The 25,066-nt window shown below is 48.8% G+C and overlaps 1 non-coding gene across 1 annotated transcript; it reads right to left on the bottom strand.

Moving 5' to 3' along the window:
- Window positions 1-14,698: 14,698 nt before the first annotated feature.
- LOC114816121 lies at window positions 14,699-14,836 on the bottom strand. The gene has a single exon (XR_003763900.1). It is a non-coding gene; the product is annotated as a small nucleolar RNA SNORA7 (small nucleolar RNA).
- Between the last annotated feature and the right edge of the window lie 10,230 nt (window positions 14,837-25,066).

Genomic DNA, 25,066 nt, shown 5'->3' with positions numbered 1-25,066 from the left:
AACTGTGTCCAACCTGATTGTCTTGTATCTTCCCTAGAGTTTAGAACAGTGCCTGACACATAGTGAATGCTTAACAAATAGCACAGTTATTATTATTATTATTCCCAACTGAAGTACTTAAATGTATATCTGTATTTAAGTCTATATTGAATCACTATTTCATCCTCATATATTTGTGCGATTACCCAATAAATCCTTGCTCTTTCTCTAACTGCCACTCCTTTTTTTTAATATCTGTTAAGCACTTACTATGTATCAAATACTGCTCTAATCACTGGGACAGATACAAATCAATCAGTCCCTGTCCCTGTCCTACATGGGGCTCCCAGTACACACAGGAGGGAGAACATTTTTTAAATCTCCATTTTACAGATGTGGAAAATAAATGAAACTTGTAAATAAGTTTTGTCTCTCTCCCCCATTAGATGGTAAACTCCTTGAGAGCAGGAAACATATGTCACATTTCTGTTGTACTCTCTCAAGCTCCTAATTTATACTTCCTACTCAATAAGCACTCAATGAATGGCACTGACTGTTGGTCTGAATCAACATCTCCAACCTCCTCTCTTCACTTTAATCCATTTCCTCCACAGAGGTCAACCTGGAATAATCATAATCATAACTTTTTTAACTGTGGTATTTTTTAAGCCCTTCCACTGTGCTGAGCGCTGGGGTAGATAGAGAACAGTAGTGTCTAGACTGTAAGCTTGCCGTGGGCAGGCATTGTGTCTGCTTATTGTTGTGTTGTAATCTCCCAAGTGCTTAGTACAGTGCTCTGCACACAGTAAGCACTCAGAAAATATGATTGAATGAATGAAGGAATGAATAGGATCAGACCCAGACTCCATCCCACATGGTGCTCAAAGTCTAAGGCGGAGGGAGAACAGGTATTGTTTCCCCATATGACAGATGAGGGAACTGAGGTGCAGAACTGATAAGTGGCTTGCCCAAGGTCACATAGGAGGCAAATGGTGGACTGACCTTATAGAGCTGGCCCAAACTTTTCTAGAAAGCCCCCTCCTCATAGAAAGCTAGAGGATCCCCGAGAGAGAAAGCCCTAACTCTGAAAGGCCATCCAAACACCGCTCGGTATTGCAACGATCCCTAGACTCTCAATCAGTCGATAGTATTTATTGAGTGCTTACTGTGTGCAGAACACTGTACTAATCGCTTGGGAGAGTAATAATAATGATAATAATTATGGTATCTGTTAAGAGCTTACTATATGCCAAGCACTGTTCTAAGCGATGGGGTAGGTACAAGTTAATCACGTTGGACACAGTCCCTGTCCCACATGGGGCTCACAGTCTACTTAGGAGGGAAAACAAGTATTGAATCCCCATTTTGTAGTTAAGGAAACTGAGGCACAAAGAAATTTAGTACTTGCCTAAGATACCTCAGCGGGCAATTGGCCAGGCTGAAATTAGAACCCAGGTCCCTTGAACCCATGCTCTTTCCACTAGGCCACTCTGCTTCATGTGGACTATCCAACATGATTTACTTGTATCCTCCCCCAGCGCTTGGTACAGTGCCTGGTACATAGTAATCGCTTAACAAATACTTTACTAACGATAATAATGATAACACAATACAACACAACAGAGTTGGTAGACACGTTCCCTACCCACAGGGTGCTTACAGATAAGAGAGGGAGACAGACATTAAAATAAATTATGGCTTAGTTCATAAGTGGTGTAGGGCTGAAGGTGGGGAGAATATCAAGTGCTTAAAGGGTGCCGATCCAAAAGCATAGGCGACACAGAAGGAAGAGGGTGTAAGGGAAATGAGGACTTAGTTGGGGAAGACCTCTTGGAGGAGATGGGATTTTAGGAAGGCTTTGAAGGTGCGGAGAGTGGTGGTCTGTTGGATATGAAAGGGGAAGAGTTGCAGCCTCCTCCCCTCTACCTCGTTCATCTCTTTCACCTCCGACCTCTTTCCCACATCCTCATTCATTCATTCAATAGAATTTTTGAGCGCTTACTATGTGCAGAGCACTGTACTAAGCGCTTGGAATGTACAAATCGGTAACAGAGACAATCCCTGCCCTTTGACGGGCTTACAGTCTAATCGGGGGAGACAGACAGACAAGAACAATAGCAATAAATAGAATCAAGATAAGTAGAATCAAGGTATCCATAACTTATTTACTTAAATTAAATTACTTATATTAACATCTGTCTCTCCTTGGCTAGACTGAAAGCTCTCTGTGTGCAGGGAACATGTTTACTAACTCTATTGTAGTGTATTATCCCAAGTGAGAAGCAGTGTAGCCTAATGGATAGAGCACAGGCCTGGGAGTCAGTGCCCCTGAGTTCCAATGCTGCCTCTGCCATTTGCCTGCTGTGTGACCTTGGGCAAGTCACTTCTCTTCTCTGTACCTCAATTACCTCTCCTGTGAAATGGGGATTAAGACTGTGAGCCCCATGTTGGAGCTGTTTCCAACCTGATTAACTTGTATCTACCCCAGAGCTTAGTACAGTGTCTGGCATATAGTAAGCACTTAACAAATACTATTAAAAAATGGCTTAGTACAATGCTCTGCATACAGTAAGTGCTTAATAAATGAGATTCATTGATTGACTGATTGAGAGAGGACATGGACAAAAGGTCGGTGGCTAGATAGATAAGATCAAGGTAAAGGAAATCCCCAGAAAACTCCTCTTTGTTTCCTGCTTCACCCCACAGTGAGGAAAAGGAGAAACTACATCTGTAGACCCCAACTTCTGAGGCAATCACACTTAAATCTACCAAATCTTCCCATCTTCAGAGCCCTCTTAAATAATCACCTCCTCCAAGAGGCCTTCCCAGATTAGCCCCTTCCCTCGTGGAGAGGAGACTTAAGCAGCCACCTTTGGTGGCCAGTTTAGCATTCCCACGTCTAACTTGCTTATATCTGCTTTTGCTTTTATCATTTGCCCCACGGTTCTTATGTACATGTCTTGTCCCGTGCCGTCGAGTCGTCTCCTACCCATAGCAACGCCATAGACACATCTCTCTCAGGACTTCCCACCTCCATCTGCAATTGTTCTGGTCGTGTATTCATAGAGTTTTCTTGGTAAAAATCCGGAAGTGCTTTACTATTGCCTCCTTCCACACAGTAAACTCAAGTCTCTGCCCTCGACTCTCTCCTGTGCCGCCGGCTGCCCAGCACAGGTGAGTTTTGACTTGTAGCTGATTGCCTGTCACCTGTTAGCCACTGCCCAAGCTAGGAATGGAAGGGGTATGCCTCTGCTTGACATTCCCTCCCACAGTCGAGACTGGTAGAGTACTGGAAACTCTCCAGGAGTGACCATGAAAAGGTATTTATGTACATATTCGTAGTGAAAAGAGTGCGGGCTTGGCAGAGGTCATGGGTTCGAATCCCGGCTCTGCCACTTGGCAGCTGTGTGACTGTGGGCAAGTCACTTCACTTCTCTGTGCCTCAGTTCCCTCATCTGTAAAATGGGGATTAACTGTGAGCCTCCCGTGGGACAACCTGATTACCCTGTATCTCCCCAGCGCTTAGAACAGTGCTCTGCACAGAGTAAGTGCTTAACAAATACCAACATTATTATTATTATTATTAATTTAATAGTAACTGTGGTACTTGTTCAGTGCCAGGCACTATACTAAACAGGGGGGTGGATATAAGCAAATTGGGTTGGACACAGTCCCTGTCCCACCTGGGGCTCACAATCTCAATGCTCATTTTACAGTTGAGATAACTGAGGCACAGAGATAACGTTGTCTCCCCTCTGGTCTATAAGCTCCTTGTGGGCAGGGAACATGTCTGCCTATTCTGTTGTAGTGTATTCTCCCAAGCATTTAGTACAGTGCTCTTGCACACAGTAAGCGTTCAATAAAGACTTTTGATTAACTGATTGATTGTAATTACGCTCTCTCTCCTTTTACAGGTGGTATATTGGGCAATTTGCTCCTGCTTGTCTTGCCCTGAAAGCTCCCAAGCAGCTAGTACAGAAGCAGCGTGGCTCAGTGGAAAGAGCATGGGCTTTGGAATCAGAGGTCATGGGTTCAAATCCCGGCTCTGCCACTTGTCAGCTGTATGACTTTGGGCAAGTCACTTAACTTCTCGGTGCCTCAGTTACCTCATCTGTAAAATGGGGATTAAGCCTGTGAGCCCCACGTGGGACAACCTGATTCCCTTGTGTCTACCCAAGCGCTTAGAACAGTGCTCGGCACATAGTAAGCGCTTAACAAATACCAACATGATGATGATGATGATGATGACCTTGGCTACTACAGAGTGTTCAGTGAATACGGGGAGCATTGCAGATCTCTCTGCAAGAATGGAGCTCTCAGTAAATACATAACTCTTATGAAGTATGGAGCTAGTAAGTATGAGGCTTTCAGTGATTACAGAACACTGTGAATCTGGAGCTCTTAATAAATATTGAGCTCTCAGGGAATACAGAAATCTTGGTAAGTATGGAGCACATAGTGAGTACAGAACTCTTGCTAATACAAATTTCTGCCTATAAGGAGCTTATCAGTCAGTCAATAGCATTTATTGAGTGCTTACTATGTGCAGAGCACTGTACTAAGCACTTGGGAAAGTACAGTACAAGAGAGTTGGTAGTCACGTTCCCTGTCCACAAGGAACTTAGAGACTAGAGGGGGAGACAAACATTAATATAAATAAATTTTGGATATGTCCATAAGTGCTGTGGGGTCGATGGGGTAAATAACAAATACTTTAAAGGGTACAGATCCATATGCATAAATAACTCAGAAGGGAGAGAGAATAGAGGAATGTGGGTTTAGTCAGAGGAGGCCCCTTGGCGGAGATGTGATTTTAATAAGCCTTGGAAGGTAGGGTGAGTGGTGGTCTGTCATATATGAAGAAGAGGGAGTTTCAGGGCAGAGGGAGGACGTGGGCAAGGGGTCAGCAGTGAGATAAATGAGATTAAATTGCAGTGAGTAGCTTTCCAAGTGAGGAATGAAGGGAGCTGGTTGCATTATAGAAGGAAATCAACCAAGTGAGGTAGGAGGGAGCAAGGTGATTGAATGCTTTAAAGCCTTTGGTAGAGAGTTTCTTTTTGATATCGGGGTGGATGGACAACCACCGGAGAATCTTGAGGAGTGGGAAGAAGTGGACTGAACTTTTTTTTAGAAAAATGATCAGGGAAGCATAGTAAAGTATGGACTGGAGTGGGGAAAGTCAGGAGGCAGGGATGTAAGCAAGGAGGCTGATACAGAAATCAAGACTGGATATGATAAAGGCTTGGATGAATAGAATAGCGATTTGCATGAAGAGGAAAGGGTGGATTTCAGCTATGTGAAAGTAGATCTGACAGGATTTGGTGACAGATTGAACATGTGGGTTGAATGAGAGAGACTAGAGGATAATGCCAAGGTTAGTGAGACAGGGGGATAGTGGTGCTGTCTACAGTGATGGGAAAGAGAGGAAGAGGACAGGGCTTGGGAGGGAAGATAAGAAGTTCTGTTTGGGACATATTAAGTCTGAGGTATTGATGGGACATCTAAGTAGAAATGTTCTGAGAGCAGGAGGAAATGCAAAACTGCAGAGGAGTTATTGTTACTGTACTGTTATTGTACTCTCCCAAGTATATTGCCCTGAACAAAGTAAGCGCTCAGCACATACCACTGATTAAACAAAGTATCTCCTCTGATCCTGCTGCCTTCAAGCAGGACTGTGCCCTAACTCACCCCAGATGGAGGACCTTCCCTCCTCTTCTTAAAGATTTCCTGGCTAGGAGTCCCCCCAGCAACCTCTCCAGCGAGCTTTCTCGTTCACCTGTTCCCACCTCTCTCAACCAAGACTGAACGGCCCCAGTCTGTGGAGCTCCATATTGTTCCTGCGGAAGTTTCAGAAAACATATTAGACTTGCCCCCTGCCCTCGAGGAGCACCCAATCTAAAGAGGGTAGACAACTCACACTTAATTACCTCTCAAAATGGATAACCTTTAAACAGGAAACTGTGCAAAAGTCTGCTTCTTAAGAGGGCAGGAGGTCAGGGGACTCTGACTATGAATACCCTAATCCCGGTCAGCTCTGCCTCGGCTCAAGAGAATATTTGACAGCGTCCTTTCTGGCTCCCACAGGCTTTGGTTTGTGGCGGGAGTTTCTCTAAGTCCCCGCCAGCCAGCCTCCTCAGCAGCCCCGCTGCCCTCTACCCCCATCCTGGGGCTGCAGAAGGGTGGGCTTCTGTCTCAATGTAACCTCCCCCTCCCCACCCCCCACCACCTTGAGAGTTAGCCCCGTCTGGTCCACAAGCCCTCATAAACGTCATGAGCTCACCCCTCGCCCCCTGTTCCCCACGCGGCTCTGACTGAAAGGGTTCTAGAAGCCCTTGGGGAGCCCGGTCGGGCTTTACAGGGGACGAGGTCAGGCTTCCAGTTCAGTCTTCCTGTCCTGGGTCTCAGCAGAGTTCATAAAAGCGCCTTATAAAGTCCAAGGGCTGGGCGGCCGGGGAGAGGTTTCCCCGTTTTATGATGGGACCAAATTAAGGCACCAGCTGGAACCAGGAAATCGCTGGCTTTTATGAAGAGATTTTCAGAAAGACTTGCCTCTTCCCTTCTGCCATTTTCAAAGCCATCGGAGACGGGAGGCTGATGGGTTTGACCGGTGGCTGACCGAGGGGCCTCTCTGTCTTCTGGCCAAGGATCCTTTTTTTTTTTTATGGTACTTGTTAAGCACCATGTGCCAATCTTTCATTTGAATTCATTGAGCTCTTACTGTGTGAACAGCACTGTACTAAGTGCTTGGAGGAGTACAATATAACAATAAACAGACACCTTCTCTGCCCACAACAAGCTCACATCTAGAAGCACAGTATTAGCACTGGGATAGATATAAGATAATCAGGATGGACACAGTCCCTGTCCCACAGAGCACTCACAGTCCAAGCCTGAGGAAGGAGGATTTAAGGATTTAATACTCATTTAAATCATAATAATAAAAATAATAATGGTATTTGGTAAGCGCTTACTCTCTGTCAAGCACTGCTCTAAGCGCTGGGGTAGATACAAGATCATCAGGTTGGACGCAATCCCTGTCCCACGTGAGGCTGGCAGTCTTAATCCCCTTTTTATAGATGAGCTAACTGAGACACAGAGAAGTTTAATGACTTGCTCAATGTCACACAGCTGACAAGTGGCAGAGCAGGGATTAGAATCCAAGTCCTCTGATTCCCAGGCCCATGCTCTATCTAGGCTGCACTGCTTTTCCTCTGCCAAGGGAACTGCTGGAGAGTGGGGAGACTGGCTAAGTGTGACTCCTTCTGGGGCTTCTGCTGGGCCCTCTGGTTAGTGGCAGAAATTGAGGAATGAACAAAAATGGGGGTGGATTGCCCCCTGCCCTCCCCGAAAAGAACACCTAACCCCAAGCTGGGCAGGTTCTCAAATTCCTCTAGGCCCCAAGGAACACCCCGTCGGACTTTAGAATGGGAAATGCTTCTTTCCACGGGCTTCCCCTCTCCTGACTCACGAAGACCACCCCTCTGCCCCCATCCTGGACATCTTCCCTGAGCAGGTACCCACACCTGTCTCCCGCTCTGACATCAGCCCCCTAGGCAGCAGGTGCAATCGATGGACAACGGGGCAGTCTCCAAAATTTCCCCTCCGCCTTCTGGTCACTCCTGAATCTGAAGAGCCACCCGGCAACACCTCTGGAATCTGCCCTTTCCTCTCCATCCAAACTGCCTCTACGCTGATGGAAGCACTTTTCCTATCCCATCTAACTACTGCATCTGCTTCCTTGCTGACCTCTCTGCCTCCTACACCTCTCTCCACACCAGTCCATACTTCACTCTGTTGCCCGGATGATCTTGCTACAAAAGTTTCAATCCACGCCTCACCACTACTCCAGGACCTCCAGTGGTTGCCTGTCCACCTCTGTATCAGACAGAGATTCCTTACCACAAGCTTTAAAGCAATAAATCATTTCGCCGGCTCCTATCTTACCTCAATGATTGCCTATTACAAGCCAGCCCACATGCTTTGCTACTCTATTGCCAACTTGCTTCCTGTACCTCGATCTCATCTGCCTCACCGCTGACCCCTTGTCCAGTTCCTCCCTCTGACCTGGAATTCTCTTCCCCTTTCACATAAAATTAGACCAGCATTCTCCCTACCTTCAAAGCCTTATGAAAATCACATCTCCTCCAAGAGGCCCTCCTCAACTAAGCCCTCATTTCTTCTACTCCCTCTCCCTTCGGCTTCGCCTATTCATTTAGATCATTTAAGTCCTAGGTATTCACCCCACCCTCAGGCTCATGGCACAGTTGTACATACTCATAATTTATCTTAATGTCTGTCTTCCCCTCTAGACTATAAGATCCTTGTGGGCAGGGAACTTGTCTACCAGTTCTGTTGCATTGTACTCTCTCAAGCACTCAGTACGGAGCTCTGCACAGAGTAAATGCTCAATAAATATCACTGATTAAATTGCTTCATTGATTGATCCCAGTTCCTCATCGGGACCTTCAGAAAGGGCATATCAAGACCTAGGAATGCGGGCTATTGAGGGGTGGGGAGGAGAGATAGAGGGGAAATGGCCTGGAAGACAGTGTTGTGTCAGCCTTCTCTCTGATCTCCTTTCCTCCTGTCTCTCCCCACTCCAGTCTATTCTTCATTCCACTGCCCAGATCATCTTCCTACAGAAACGCCCTGGGCATGTCTCTCCCCTCCTCAAAAACCTCCAGTGGTTGCTTATCAACCTTCACACGAAACAAAAACTCCTCACTCTAGGCTTCAAAGCTCTCCATCACCATGCCCCCTCCTTCCTCACCTCTCTTCTCTCCTTCTACAGCCCACCCTGTACACTGCGCTCCTCTGCCATTCACCTCCTCACGGTCCCTCGTTCATGCCTGTCCCACTGCCGACCCTTGGCCCATGTCCTACCACTGACCTGGAATGCCCTCCCTCCTCACATCCGCCACACTAACTCTCTTCCCCTCTTCAAAGCCCTATGAGAGCTCAGCTCCCCTAGGCCTTCCCAGACTGAGCCCTCCCTTTCCCTCTGCTCCTCCTCCCCTCCCCATTCCCCCTTCACCCGCCCTCTGCTCTTCGCCCTTCCCCTCCCCACAGCACTGTGCATATTTGTTCATATTATTTATTGCTGTATTTATTTTGTTAATGATGTGTATATATCTATGATTCTATTTATCTTGATATTTACGCCAGACTACTTGTTTTGTTTTGTTCTGTTTCGTTTTGTTGTCTGTCTCCCCCGTTTTGACTGTGAGCCCGTTGGTGGGCAGGGATTGTTTCTATCTGTTGCCAAATTGTACATTCCAAGCACTTAGTACAATGCCCTGCACATAGTAAGTGCTCAATAAATATGATTAAATGAATGAATGAATAAAGAGCAGTCCCCGCAAGACGTCCCTCTTTGCCCCTAGAATTGGCCTGGACCAGACCTCCAGTTTGACCAGTGGAGCCAACTGAAGCAGCCTGGCCTAGTGGGTAGAGCATGGACCTGGGAGTCAGAAGGACCTGGGTTCTAATCCAGGCTCTGCCACTTGTCTGCTGTGTGACCTTGGGCAAGTCATTTAGCTTCTCTGTTCCTCAGTTACCTCATCTGTAAAATGAGGGTTAAGACTCTGAGCCCCATGTGGTACAGGGACTATCTCCAAACTGATTAACTTGTATCATCCCCAGAGCTTAGAACAGTCCTTGGCATATAGTTAGCGCTTAAGAAGTACTGTAATTATTATTATTGTTATTATTACCACGAGATGGGGGAGGTTGGAAGGGAGGAAGGAAGAGAGAAAGGAGGAGAAGGGGAGGAAACTTCAATCAATCAATGGTATTTATTGAGCGGTTACTCTGTGCAAAGCGCTGTACTAAGCGCTGGGGAGAGTACACCATAGAGTTGATAGACACGTTCCCTGCCCACAACAAGTGTAAGGTCTGGAGAGAGAGATGGACATTAATATAGATAAATAAATAAATGGATAAATAAAGAAATGAATAAATAAATAAATGAGGAAGGGAGAAGGGAGGAGACAAAGATGTAACGAGGTCTGGATGTAATATAAACAAATAAATAAGGAAGGGAGAGGGAAGAGGCAAAGATGTTATGAGGTTTGGGTGTGGGCAGAAGGAAACCCAGTAACTTCATTCATTCATCCCTTCGTTCGTTCGATCATATTTACTGAGTGCTTACTGGGTGCCGAACACTGTACTAAGCGTTGGGGAGAGTGCAGTACAACAATAAGCACATTCCTGCCCTCAGTGAGCTCATAGTCTAGCGGGGCTCTTCTGCAGTCGGGCACCCTGAGGATTTGGGTGACCTTGTGGATGAGGAGCGGGGGGTCGAAGGGCCTTTGGGGTCTCCTCTGGGATAGCCCACCCTTTCACTGGCATTGAGGAGCGGAGTTGGCAGCCGGCTGGTCAGTGCCCTCTGCTGGTCAGTGCCCAAAAGACGGCAGCCTCCCTGGTTTGGGGGGCAGCAGACGAGACCCTGCAGCCTAATCCCCACAAAAAGTTCCAATGCCTGGGGAAAAAAGATCCCATGGCGTTGGGGAGAAGGGCGAGAAAGGGGGGCGGGGGTGCAGGGGAGCATCAGGTAGGCTCAACACGCGCAAACCTCAAAAGTCCTGGAGAAATCCTGAGGGAGATGTCAAAAACCAACAACTGGGGCTGTGGAAGGGTCGGTTCGGCCTGCTTTTCCCTCATCAGGCCTCAGGATGGGAAAGGAAGGGCAGGAAACTGGGGGCAGAGGATGGGTGCCCCTCAGGAGACCATCGTGGGGGCTCCCCGGTGAGGAAAGACTTGAGGACTGGAAAATTCCGGGGGGGGGAGGCCAGAAGGGATGGGCACGACCCACCTCGAGGACTCCAGGAGGGCTAGAGACCATCCCCCACCTTCCAGAGTGCTCAGAGGCAGGGGACAGATGGGGTTGGGGTTGGGTGGAGGGGAGGCGGCAGCGTGAGTCAGTCGGTTGCCTGCTGAGGAAAGAGGCCCTGCTGATATATGGCTAAGGCTCCTCTCTCCCCTTCTGCCCGCCCCCTCCTCCCCCAGCCGCCCCTAGGCTCCCCGAGTCCCACAGGAAGACCCCCTCCCCTTTCCTAGAGGGGCCCACAGGCAAGCCCGGGGCCTCCCCGCCTGGTGTAGGAGGGGCGGGAGGTTGGGGGGGGCAGTGGGGTGAGCCCTGGACACCCCCCCATCACCGCTGCAATTAGAATTATTTCCACCTCACGAGGGGAATCGGGGGGCTGATTATTTATGAACACAACTCAATGCCGAGAGATTCCAGCGCCATCTGTTTGGGAGCAAACAGGAAGAGTTTCAATGTGCTCCAGACCTAGAGGAGGGAGCGGGGTTGGTGTAACAGGCTCATAAAACCCATTTCTAATAGTCACAGGTGCTCCCTGGAGCCCCCTGGGGAGCTCAATATCCCAGGAACAAAGTTACTCCATCTGTCTCGCCAGCAGCCCAGCCGGGTTACACAGGTACACGGTCACCCACGGCCGCCCGGGGGGAGGCACCCAAGCCTCAGAGGACCCATCCGGACCTGGTAAAGCCACCCAGCCCACCCGACCGGCCAGCGGGGTCCACGGTCTGCACCACCCACAAAATGGGACTCCATCCAGGGACCCTGACGAAACTCTCCTTTCCTCTTCTCCCTCTCCCTTCTGCCTCACCCTGACTCGCTCCCTTCATTCATCGCCCCCTCCCAGGGCCTCAGCACTGATGTCCGTATTTGTCGTTTCATCTATTTATATTAATGTCTGTCTCCCCCTCTAGACAGTAAGCTCGTTGTGGGCAGGGAATGTGTGTGATATTGTTGTAGCGTACTCCCCCAAGCACTTAGTACAGTGTTCTGCGCACAGAAATCAATAAATACGATTGACTGACTGACTGACTGCTTCCTGGACTTCTCCCTCACCTCTGCTGCCTCTTGCTCTCAGTCCCCATAATGATAATAATAACTGTGACATTTGTTAAGTCCTTACTATGTGCCAGGCACTGTATTAAGCGCCAGGGTGGATACAAGTAAAGCGAGTTGAACAAAGTCCCTGTCCCACAGAGATGAGGTAACTGAGGCCCAGAGAAGTGAAGTGACTTGCCCAAGGTCTCTCAGCAGACAAGTGGTGGAGTCGAGATTAGAACCCAGTTCCTACTGACTCCAGACCTGTTGTCCATCCACTAGGCCACGCTACTTCACTGCTTCTTTACACTGGGCCTGTCTGTCCTCTCCCCATCTTTACCCTTCCAGTTTTAAAAACCAGGTCAGGCCTGCAGGCCCTCTGTTGCATGCCTGGGGCTGTTATTTTAACGCCTTGGAGCCCACCAGGAATCTAAATAAACAGGGTCCTTCCTGGTGGAGACTCTGAGGGCAGCAAGAGGCAGATCTCCCTGCTGCTCCTCTCCAGCAAATTGAATATTGATAGCCCAAGGCCACAGACCCCTGCTGTGGCCTGACCTCCCTAACCTCAGGAAGGCCTGGATTCCCCCTCTCCTCTCCCCAGTATTCATTCATTCATTCAATCGTATTTATTAAGCGCTTACTGGGTGCAGAACACTGTACTAAGCACTTGGGAAAGTACAATACAGCAATTAAGAGTGACAATCTCTGTCCGCAATGGACTCACAGTCTAGAGGTGGGGGAAACAGACATCAGTACAAGTAGGCATCAATATAAATAAATAAAATGACAGGTATATGCCAAGGTGCTGTGGGGTGGAAAGTGGGGGGAGAGCAAAGGGAGCGAGTCAGGGTGATGCAGAAGGGAGTGGGAGATGAGGAACAGTGGGGCTTAGTCTGGGAAGGCCTCTTGGAGGAGATGTGCCTTCAGTAGCCTTTAAGGCGGGGACAGTAATTGTCTGGCGGATTTGAGGAGGGAGGATATTCCAGGTCAGAGGTAGGACGTGGGTCAGGGATCAGTGATGAGAGAGGTGAGATCGAGGCACAGCGAGAAGGTTAGCGGCACCAGAGGAGTGAAGTGTGCGGGCTGGGTTGTAGAAAGAGAGAAGCAAGGTGAGGTAGAAGGGGGCAAGGTGATGGAGTGCTTTAAAGCCAATGGTGAGGAGTTTTTGTTTGCTATGGAGGTGGATATGCAATAATTGTGGCATTTGTTAAGTACTCTGTACACTGGACTGACTGCTGGGGTAGATAGAAGATGATCAGGTCTCACACGGAGTTCACAGTCTAAGGAGGGAAAACAGGCATTGAATTCCCCATTTTGCAGATGAGGGAATTAAGGCATAGAGAAGTTAAGTGACTTGCCCAAGGTCAAGCAGCAGGTTCTGCTCGGAGCCAGTGTGAGAACCAAGGTCCTCTGACTCCCAGGCCCGTGCTCTTTCCATTAGGCCACACTGCTTCTCACAAGTTCTTCCCACCCTAATTTACCTCTTGCCCTCAACACCCCCAATAGATGTTTTGAAAGAGGTGGATGAATGAAGCGATCCTGCCCCCTAAAATGACCTAGGCAGGGCCAATGGGGTCCCCCCATTTCAAATCCTCATTGAAGGCACATCTCCAAGAGGCCCTCCCTGACTAAGCTCTCTTTTCCTCTTCTCCCACTCCCTTCTGTGTTGCCCTGACTTGCTCCCTTTACGGATTCTAATCCTGGCTTCCCCAGCTGTCTACTGGGTGACGTTGAACAAGTCACTTCATTTCTCCGTGCCTGTTACCTCATCTGTAAAATGGGGATTGAGACTGAGTCCTACATGGCACAGGGACAGTGTCCGACCCGATTTGCTTTGTATCCACTTCACGGCTTAGTTCAGTGCCTGACACTTAGTAAACAAATACCATACTTATTATTATTATTATCATTCATCCCCCCTCCCAACCCCACTCTACTTATGTACATATCTGCAATTTATATCTTTATTTATATTAATGTCCGCCTCCCTCTCTAGACTGTAAACTCATTGTGGGTAGGGAATGTGTGTGTTTACTGTTATATTGTAATAATAATAATGATGGCATTTGTTTGGCGCTTTCTATGTGCCAAGCACTGTTCTAAGTGCTGGGGAGGATACAAGGTAATCAGGTTGTCCCACGTGGGGCTCTCATTCTTCATCCCCATTTTACAGATGAGGGAACCGAGGCACAGAGAAGTTAAGTGACTTGCCCAAAGTCACACAGCTGACAGGTGGCCGAGCCGGCATTAGAACCCATGACCTCTGACTCCCAAGCCTGTGCTCTTTCCATTGAGCCACGCTGCTTCTCGCTTCTGCACTCTCCCAAGTGCTCAGCACAGCGCTCTGCACACAGTAAGCATTCGATAAATACAATTGAATGAATGAACGAATGGTCCTAGCCAGGGTGGCTGCAGGTAATCCCGCAGCCGTGGCAACGGTGCCAGTGCCAGAAGGAGGAAGAGAACGTCGCCACCACCACCCATGCCGCCATCACCCCTGCCACAGACACCGCCACTGCCAACGTCACCACCACTGCCACCCCCACGCCCACCGTCACTCTGGCTGCTCCCGTCTCCACCACCACTGAAGCCAGTTAATTCCAGCTCTGCGAACATCCCCACCACCACCAATGCTTGTCTTGCCTTATGTTGTCAAGTCATCTCGGACCCATAGCGACTTCACTGACACATCTCTCCCAGAACGCCCCACCTCCATCTGCAAACCTTCTAGTGGGGTATCTATAGAGTTTGCTTGGTAAAAATCCAGAAGTGGTTGACCACTGTCTTCTTCCGTGCAATCAACTCGCGTCTCCGCCCTCGTCTCTCTCCCAGGCCACTGCTGCCCAGCAAGGGGGAATCTTGACTTGTAGCAGATTGCCTGCCACTCGCTAGCCAATGCCCAAGATAGGAATGGAATGGGCAGGCCTCTGCTTGACTCTCCCTCTCGTGTCTGAAACTGGTGAAGTCCGAGAAACTCTCCAGATGCTATCCTGAGAGGAGACCACAAATGCTACCAATCACCAATATCAATCACCAATATCACCACAACTACAGTCACCACCACCAATACCATGAATATCACTGAGTCAGAAGGACCTGCTAATCCCAACTCCACTACTTGTCTGCTGTGCGACCTTGAGCAAGTCACTTCACTTCTCTGGGCCTCAGTTACCGCATCTGGAAAAAGACTGAGAGCCCCAGGGATTGGGTCTGACCCAATTTGCTTGTATCCACCCCACGACTTAGTACAGTGCCTGGCACATAGTAAGCACTTAACTAATATCATTATTATTATTATTATAAGTACCACTAACGCCACAGCGGGCAGGCAAGTGGGCCAACAGGCAGGTCAGATGTAGGGGAGGATTTTCACTTCAGCCCATTTGTCTTTATTTGCTTTTTTCTAAGTCCTCATACCAGAGGCAGCAAGAGCGGGGTGGTTTCTTGCTGTCTTCCTCCACCCGCAAGGACAGACATAAAGCTAAAGTCAGATAAGCTCCAAACAGACCAGGGACTTCACTCCCACTGAGGACTAATTCACTCTTCGTGCTAGAACGGGGTCAGGCAGGCCAGGGTGGGAGCCGAGGGGGTCAATCCAAGGAAACCAGAATCATGAGACACGGGAGCCAGCGGAAGGAGGTGAGAGAGGTCACCTTCGGGGCAAGGAGTTGAGGCCATAGGCTATCAAAGGAGATAAAGAAGAGGGATGGGGAGAGGGGAGGCTTTCAGCAGTCTGAGGAGGAAGAAGGAAGCAGTTCATAGTCCCTCTAAGCCTGCCTAAGCACGTTGAAGCTAAGGCCTCATTATTTCTTGCTGGATGAGGGGTGAGAGGGAGCTGAGGCCTGGTGCTTAACACTCCCATTGCTTGGAGGGATAGTCCATTTAGGCCAAGGACTTGAACAGAGTTTGGAGCATCAGACAAAGATTTTTTTCTCTGGGGAGCTCCCTGCCAGAAAGTAGTCACCCATAATAATAATATTTGTTGAGAGTTTACTATGTGCCAAACACTGTACTAAGCTCTGGAGTACATAGAAGATAATCAAGTCGCACACAGGGCTCACAGTTTAAGTAGGAGGGGGAGCAGGTGTTGACTCCCCATTTTGCAGGTGAGGGAATGGAGGCCCAGAGAAGTGAAGTGATTGCACAAGGTCACACGACAGACAAGTGGCAGAGCCAGGATTAGAACCCAGGTCCTCTGACTCCCAGACCCCGGGGTCTTTCCACTAGGCCACACTGTGAGTCCAAGGGTGAGAGGGGGAAGGGATTTTAGAAGAGATGAAGACTGGGAGGGGACAGGCTTCAAATGTCAGAAAGCCATTTATCAATCAATCATTCAAGGGGGGCGGGGGGAAACAGACATCAATGCAAAAGAATAAAGTTACAGATATATACATAGGTACTGTGGGGCTGGGATGGAGGAAAAACAAATGGAGCAAATCGGGGCGACATAGAAGACGAAAGGGGAGGCTTAGTTAGGGAAGGCCCCCTGGAGGAGCTGTACCTTCAATAAGGCTTTGAAGAGGGGGAGAGTAATTGCCTGGCAGATTTGAGGAGGGAGGACATTCTAGGCCAGAGACAGGATATGGGCCAGGGATCGGTGGCAAGAGAGGAGAGATCGAGGCACAGTAGGAAGGTTAGCATTCGAGGAGTGAAGTGTGTGGGCTGAGTTGTAGTAGGAGAGTAGCAAAAGGAGGTAGGGAGTAGGCAAGATGATGTAGTGTTTCAAAGCCAATGGTGAGGAGTTTTTGTTTGATACAGAGGTGGATGAGCAACAACTGGAGGTTTTTGAGGAGTGGGGTGACATGACCTGAACATTTTTATAGAAAAATGATGTGGGCAGCAGAGAGAAGTATGGACTGGAGTGGGGAAAGGCAGGAGGCTGGAAGGTCAGCAAAGAGGCTGATGCAACAATCCAGGTGAGATAGGATGACTGATTGTACTAATGTGGAAAAAGTTTGCATGGAGAGGAAGAGGCAGATTTTAGCGCTGTTGTGAAGGTGGGACCGACAGAATTCAGTGATGAATTGAATATGTGGGCTGAATGAGAGAGAGGAGTCAAGGTTAACACCAAGGTCACAGGCTTGTGAGACAGGAAGGTGGTGGTGCTGTTTACAGTGATGGGAAAGTTAGGGCGGGGAGAGGGTTTGGGTGGGAAGATAAGGAGCTCTGTTTTGTACATGTTAAGTTTGAGGTGACGGGAGGACATCCAAGTAGAGATGTCTTGAAGGCAAGAGGAAATGTGAGACTCCAGAGAGGGAGAGAGATCCAGGGCTGGAGATTTGGGTATCATCCACGTAGAGGTGGTAGTTAAAGCCGTGGGAATGAATGAGCTCTCACCTCATCGCCCCTTTTCAGTGGGCACCTGGGCGCTTACCCACAGACCCTTGCCTCCATGCTCGAGAGAGCATTTCTCCAGATTAATCCAACAGTGGTATTTATTGAGCTCTTACTGGCAGAGAATGTGTCTTCCAACTGTGCCAAACTCTAATGTATTGTACAGTGCTTGGCACATAGTAAGCGCTTAACAAATGCCATAAGTTTACTACAATTCTCTGCACATAGTAAGTGTGTAGAAGGGGAGACAGTCATTAATATAAATAAATGAATTACAGATATATATATGTATATATATATATATATATATATATGTGCTGTGAGCCTAGGGAGGGGTGAATAAAGGGAGCAAATCCAAGTGCGAGTGTGACACAGAAGGGAGTGGGAGAAGAGGAAATGAAGGCTTAGCCAGGGATAGCCTCTTGGAGGAGATGTGCCTTCAGTAAGGCTTTGAAGGTGAAGAGAGTGATGGTCTGTCGGATTTGAGGAGGGAGGGCATTCCAGGCCAGAGGCAGCAAGTGGGCGAGAGGTCCAGGGTGAGATAGACAAGATCGAGGTATAGTGAGGGTCTTTTTGGACCAGCTAAAAGCTGGGCTGCCCAGAGGTGGAAGGATGGAGCAAATGGACCAGGATGGGAAGGAAACGAATTGGGCCAAACTCAGCTGTGGAATAAGGAGAATCCCAGAAGTGATGCTCAGAGCTGGCCGGGACTGCGGCAGCCCCTGATGGCTCCTTCGTTCCCAGCAGGCTCAGCCCTGCTTCTCCCATATCACTCTGCCTCAATGCCCGGGACTGGCATCCTGCCTCCTCTTGTGTCCACCTGGTGACTGCACCCCAAAAATCCTGCTCTCCTCCAGGGTGGGTGGGGGTACTGGGGGAGGTAGTGGAGGCCGGGGGTGCAATGGAAGCTGTTGGTTCCAGTTCTTTTATTGTCCTCACCCCTTCCACCCTAAAGACCCTAAGATTCTCCCTCCTCCGTGGGAGGCTGAGGAGGTGGAGGACACGTTGGTGGTGGTATTCTCTCTGGTCCTTTAGCATCTGGTTTTTCCCCTGAGAGCCCCCAGACTCTAATCAGACTCCAGTGCTCCCTGGACCAGGCCCAACAACCGGAGAGCCCAGTGCTCTGACCACACTTCCTCACTGACCTGCTTGTCAAGCTTGGAAAGCTTGCCAGAGAATCTTTCCTCCCTCCATCCCTAGGAAACCAAACCCGGATCTCTCATCTCCTCAGGCTAGTTAAAGCTCCTTGACCCTCGAGTTAACTCCTTGGGGGCCCCTCCCTTTCAAGATTGTGAAATGGAGTCACTTTAGGTTTCCCTCCCAACAATAACAGCTCCCTTCTTCACCACACCCCTCCAATAATTATAATAATTGTGATGTTTGTTAAGCACTTACTATGTGCCAAGCCCTGTACTAAGCACTGGGGTGAATTCAGGATCGAACACGCTCCCTCTCCCACATGGGGGCTCACAGTCTACCCCAATACTTAGAACAGTGTTTGACACATAGTCAATGGTTAACAAATGCTACTTTTTTAATTGTTTTTAGACTGTGAGCCCCAGAATGATGGCTGTGAGTGCTGGGGTCAATAGAAGGTAATCAGGTTGGATGAAGTCCCTGTCCCACATGGGGCTCCCAGTCTTAATCCTCATTTTCCAGATGAGATAACTGAGGCAGAAAGAAATGAAGCAACTTGCCCAAAGTCACACAGCAGACAAGTCGTGGAGCAGAGATTAGAACCCACACCTTCTGACTCCCAATCCCTGCTCTTGCCACTGTCAAGCACTTTTCTAAGTGCTGGGGTAGAAACAAGCTAATCAGGTGGGACCCAGTCCCTGTCCTAATGTGGGGCTCGCAGTCTTAATCCCCATTTTACAGAGGAGTTAATGGAGGCATAGAGAAGTGAAGTGACTTGCCCAAGGTCAGACAGCAAACAAGTGGTGGAGCAGGGATTAAAACTCAGGTCCTTCTGACTCCCAGGCCTGTGTTCTCTCCAACAGGCCACTAAGTTGGAGGGAGAACAGGTGTATTTAATTCCCACTTTACAGATGAGGAGACTGAGGCATAGAGAAGTCCCAAGGTCACACAGCAGATGAGTGGCAAAGCCGGGATTAGAACCTGACCCTCAGGGCCGTGTCCTTCCCACTAGGCCACAATGCTTGTCATCCCCACAGAAGTCGGGCTCCCCTATCGGTCCCAGTTCAATGCGGGTAGCATCGACCCGTCAGCCCAGCCTCACCCCACTGTTCCCTGGAGTTTCTCTTCCGTCCCCCCGAGTTGCCCAATCTGCATGCCGTTCGTCCGGTCTGAATCCGGAGCCACCGCGGAGATTTCCGGCCAAGCAACGGCAATTTCCAAATCGTCTTCCTGCCCGTCCCCCTGCAATCCTTCTCCCTGACAGGCCTGAAGCAAGTAGCGAGTGGTAAGGGGATTGGGAGATGGAAATTCAAAAGGCCCAGCCATCCCAGCCCTGGAGCCACCCCCTGCCCCTCCGCCCCTGGTGGTGGGGGTCTCAGAGGGACCCACTGAGTCCGGCTCGGTTCTGTCTCGGGGCAGGACACAGAGGGAGCTTGAAGGAAAAGGGCAGATCGTAGCTCTGGACCTGGCCACACCAGGCTTCTCACTCCAGTCTGCAATGAGGGGGCTGGGGGTGTGGGACACGTGTGTGTGTGTGTGTGTGTGTGTGTGTGTGTGTGTGTGTGTGTTTGCACAAGTGCAGGCATGCTCCTGGATGTGTGAGAGAGAGTGAGAGAAAGAGACAGAGTGTCTGTGACTCTGGGTGACTGAGTCAGATAAAGACAGAGAGCTTCTCTATGTAAGACAGAGACAGAGAGTCTGTGTGAGAGTGTATACAAGACAGATAGGGAGAGTGAGAGGAAAAGAGACGGGGGGGCGGCAGGGGGAGTAAGAGGGAGAGAGGGAGAGAAAGGCAGAGACAGAGATACAGAGAAAATAAGGCAGTCTGTGCGAATAAGTTTAAGGGATGGTTATAATGTCTACGGTTGCTCTATGTGTGTGAGGGAGAAAGAGAGAAGGAAAGAAAAGCAGGCAAAGGCAGAGACAGAGAGGAGAGAAAGGCAGAGACAGAAATACAGAGAAAATAAGGCTGTCTGTATGACTAGTTTTGAGGGATGGTTATAATGTCTATGGGCTACCGTGTGTGTGTGTGTGTGTGTGTGTGTGTGAGAGAGAGAGAGACAGAGACAGAGACAGAGATTATCTTGTGTGACTGTGTATGTGTGTGAGAGACAGTGTCCACAAATGTGTCTGATTCAGAGCCAGAGAATGTGTGACATTGTGCCAGTATGTGCATGTGAGAAAGTGTATTCACATGTTCATATGTGTATGTGAGAGAAAGAGAGGGCCAGAGGCAGAGAGAAGCAGACCTTGTGTGACTGTGCCGAAGTGTGTGCCTGAGAACAGCGTCAGGATGTACGCCTGTGTGAGGGAGAGAGAAAGGCAGACAGAGAAGCAGACCATGTGTGACCGTGTGTATGTGTGCAAGCGACTGAATATCCATGTGTGTGAGAGAGAGAAGCCGCCCCTGTACGACCATATGCGTGTGTGCATAGGAGACAGAGTGTCAGTGTGTGTGCTTGTAAGAGACAGTTTTCATCTGAGTGAGAGAATGTGGCCCTGTGAATTGCAACGACTGAATGTATGAGCCTGTATGTGAGTGTCGTGCGGAGACATAAAAGCAGCTACAGAGAGAGAAGGGGGTGGGGAGTGGAACGGGGGGGCACACAGTGTAGAGAGCATGGGGGGGGGGGAATTCCGTGACTTCGGGAATGCGCCCTGTGGGTGGGCAGGCAGAGAACCTCACCCTCCCATGGCAACGACATGGCTCAGCCCCGGACCAGAAGTGAGAGCGGCTGGAGCCTCCCGTGCCACTACCAGTCCGATAAAACAGCCCATGCCCGATAGGCTTCCCACTGTGACTGATTTGGGCGTACCAGGCCTAGCTCTACTATGGCCCCTGGCACTGAGGTCTATGGCTGTGCCAGCCTACACAGTGATCTGGGAGGGGAATGCAAAGGAGCAGAAAGGGGGCACGGGCACAGCAATTCCACTGCTCATGCTCTCTAACCAGCTGGCTTAGGGCTGACCGATGCCCGCTCTTCTCTGTAGCTGACGGTGGTGGTGGGACTAGTATGTACTAGTCCCAGGGACACTTATGTACTAGTGCCAGGGAGAGCGGGGGTCATCACTCCACTGTAGAAGGGGCTGGGCCACCCCAGGGTGAGGGGGCAGGCATTTATTCATTCATTCATTCATTCAATCATATTTATCCAGAGCTTACTGTGTGCAGAGCCCTGTACTAAATGCTTGGAAGAGTACAATATAATAATATAGTTAACACATTTCCTGCCCACAACGAGCTTACGGTCTAGAGGGGGAGACTGACATTAATATAAATAAATAAATTACAGATACGGACATAAGTGCTGTTGGTCTGGGAAGGAGAATGAATGAAGGGAGCAAGTCAGGGCGACACAGAAGGGAGTGGGAGAAGAGGAAAAGGGAGCTTAGCCCGGGAAGGCCTCTTGGAAGAGATGTGACTTCAGTAAATCTTTAAAGGGGAGGAGAGTAATTGTCTGTAGTATTTGAGGAGGGAGGGCATTCCAGGCCAGAGGCAGGACGTGGGCTAAAAGTTGTTGGCAAGATAGACAGGATCAAGGTACATTGAGAAGGTTAGCATTGGAAGCCGCCATAGCAGCAGCCAGGCTGGCTTGTGCCAGGCTGGAAATCACATCCGCCCTCTTTCCGGCCCTGCTGCCCGGGAGTGGGACCAAAACAACCACAGAGGATGTTCTGATAAGGAAAATAAGAAGCAGTCTGGCCTAGTGGAAAGAGCCCGTGCCAGGGACAAAGTGGACCAGGATTCTAATTCCAACTCTGCCAACTGCTTGCTGTGTGACTCTGGGCAAATCACTTCACTTCTCTGTGCCTCGGTTTTCTCCACTGTATAATAGAGATTCAGCACTTGTTCTCCTTCCTACTTGTGGGTCTGTGAGCCCCACATGAAGCAGCTTGGCGTAGTAAATAGAGCATAGGACTGGGAGTCAGAAGGTCATTGGTTCTAATCCCTTGTCTGCTGGGTGATCTTGGGCAAGTCACTTAACTTCTCTGTGTTTCAGTTACTTCATCTGTAAAAAATGGTGACTGAGACTGTGAGCCCCACATGGAACAGGGAATGTGTTCAACCCGATTTGCTTGTTATTGCTGTGTCCAACCCGAATAACCTGAATCTACTCCAGCACTTAGAGCAGTGCTTATCTACCAACTTTTGTATTGTACTCTCCCAAGCACTTAGTAAACGCTCATTAAATACAAAAATGATGATGACACATAGTAACCTTGCAACAAATACCATAATAATGCTACCTTCCCCCATATTCACAGTCATGGGAAGCATTGTTCTAAGCACTGGAGCAGATAGAAATTAATCAATTCAGACACAGTCTCTTTCAACTCATTAAGGGCAAGGAATGGGTCTGTTTATTGTTGTAATGTCATCTCCAAAGCACTTACCACAGTGTTCTGCACACAGTAAGCACTCAATAAGTATGATTGAATAATAATGATAATAATAATAGTGGTATTTGCTAAACACTTACTATGTCAGGTACTGTTCTAAGCACTGGGGTGGATACAAGCAAATTGGGTTGGATACAGTCCCTGTCCGACGTGGGGCTCATAGTCTTAATCCCCATTTTGCAGATAAGGTAACTAAGGCACAGAGAAGTGAAACAACTTGCCCAAGGTCCCACAGCAGACAGAGGACAGAGTTGGAATTAAAAGAGTCAGAATTAGAACCCATAACCTTCTGATTCCCAGGCCCATGCTCGCTCTACCCACTGCCCCATGCTGCTCCTGGGGCTCACAGTTCAAGTAGGAGGGAAAACATGGTATAGAATGGGAAGATGAAAAACCAATAGACTATGCTAGCAATCAATTTATTGTTTCCTTTGAATTAACTGGTAATCCAATCAAAGACAATATCAATAATAAGAATAATATTTTTTAAGCGCTTATTATATGTATCTCACTGAGGGGAGATACGAGGTTATCAGGTGGCCCCAGGTGGGGCTCACAGTATTAATCCCCATTTTATTCATTCATTCATTCATTCATTCATTCATTCAATAGTATTTATTGAGCGCTTACTATGTGCAGAGCACTGTACTAAGCGCTTGGGATGAACAAGTCGGCAACAGATAGAGACAGTCCCTGCCCTTTGACGGGCTTACGGTCTAATCGGGGGAGACGGACAGACGAGAACAATGGCAATAAACAGAGTCAAGGGGAAGAACATCTCGTAAAAACAATGGCGACTAAATAGAATCGAGGCGATGTACAATTCATTAACACAATAAATAGGGTAACGAAAATATATACAGTTGAGCGGACGAGTACAGTGCTGTGGGGATGGGAAGGGAGAGGTGGAGGAGCGGAGGGAAAAGGGGAAAATGAGGCTTTAGCTGCGGAGAGGTAAAGGGGGGATGGCAGAGGGAGTAGAGGGGGAAGAGGAGCTCAGTCTGGGAACGCCTCTTGGAGGAGGTGATTTTTAAGTAGGGTTTTGAAGAGGGAAAGAGAATCAGTTTGGCGGAGGTGAGGAGGGAGGGCATTCCAGGACCGCGGGAGGACGTGACCCGGGGGTCGACACCGGGATAGGCGAGACCGAGGGACGGTGAGGAGGTGGGCGGCAGAGGAGCGGAGCGTGCGGGGTGGGCGGTAGAAAGAGAGGAGGGAGGAGAGATAGGAAGGGGCGAGGTGATGGAGAGTCTTGAAGCCTAGAGTGAGGAGTTTTTGTTTGGAGCGGAGGTTGATAGGCAACCACTGGAGTTGTTTAAGAAGGGGAGTGACATGCCCAGATCGTTTCTGCGGGAAGATGAGCCGGGCAGCGGAGTGAAGAATAGACCGGAGCGGGGCGAGAGAGGAGGAAGGGAGGTCAGAGAGAAGGCTGACACAGTAGTCTAGCCGGGATATAACAAGATGAGGTAAATGAGGCACAGAGAAGTGAAGTGATCTCCCCAAAGTCACACAGCTGACAAGTGGCAGAGTCAGGATTAGAACCACGACCCCTGACTCCCAAGCCCGTGTTCTTTCCACTAAACCATGCTGCTTCGATACAACAGATTTGGTAGATAATAGTCCCTATCCACAAGGAATTGACAAACTAAACATTAAAATAAAAACCAAATTACAGATATGTACATAAGTGCTGGAGAGATGAAAGTGGGGTGAATGTCAAATGCTTAAAGAGTACAGATCCAAGGACAGAGGTGACACAGAAATGAAATGGATTAGGAAAAATGAGGACTTAGATGTCCCTCCTACCTCAGACTGTGAACCCCATGTGGGACAGGGGCTGTTTCCAGCCTTATTCCTTTGTATCTACCCCAGATCTTAGAACATTGTTCGACAAATAGTAGGCACTTAAAAAATACCGTTATTATTTTTTTTTTTAAAAAAGACCTTTTCGAGGAGATGTGATTTTTAAAGGCTTTGAAGGTGGGGAAAGTGGTGGACTGGTGTACATGACAGGGAAAGAGAATTACAGCCCAGAGGGATGATGTGAACCAGGGGTCGGCGGTGAGATGGATGAGATCGAGGTACAGGGAGCAAGGTGGCATTAGAGGACCCAAGTGAGCGGGTTGGGATGTAGTAGATTAGTGAGGTGAGGTGGGGAGGTTGAGCTGATTGAGCACTTTAAAGCCGATGGTAAGGAGTTTCTGTTTGATGCTAAATTAAGAGCAGTGTGTGTAAATCGATATGTTCAGAGGAGGCTCAGGCAGCTGTGAAAGCCAAAGTGCTGAGGAACTGGGGTTTTTTAATGGCATCGTTAAGCACTTACTGTGTGTCAAACACTGTTCTAAGCGCTGGACTAGACAC

This window comes from Ornithorhynchus anatinus, chromosome 1, assembly GCF_004115215.2.
Source record: "Ornithorhynchus anatinus isolate Pmale09 chromosome 1, mOrnAna1.pri.v4, whole genome shotgun sequence".
Taxonomy (NCBI): Eukaryota; Metazoa; Chordata; class Mammalia; order Monotremata; family Ornithorhynchidae; genus Ornithorhynchus; species Ornithorhynchus anatinus.
The sequence above is the reverse complement of the archived record's forward strand: the minus strand, read 5'-3'. Positions and strand labels throughout refer to the sequence as shown.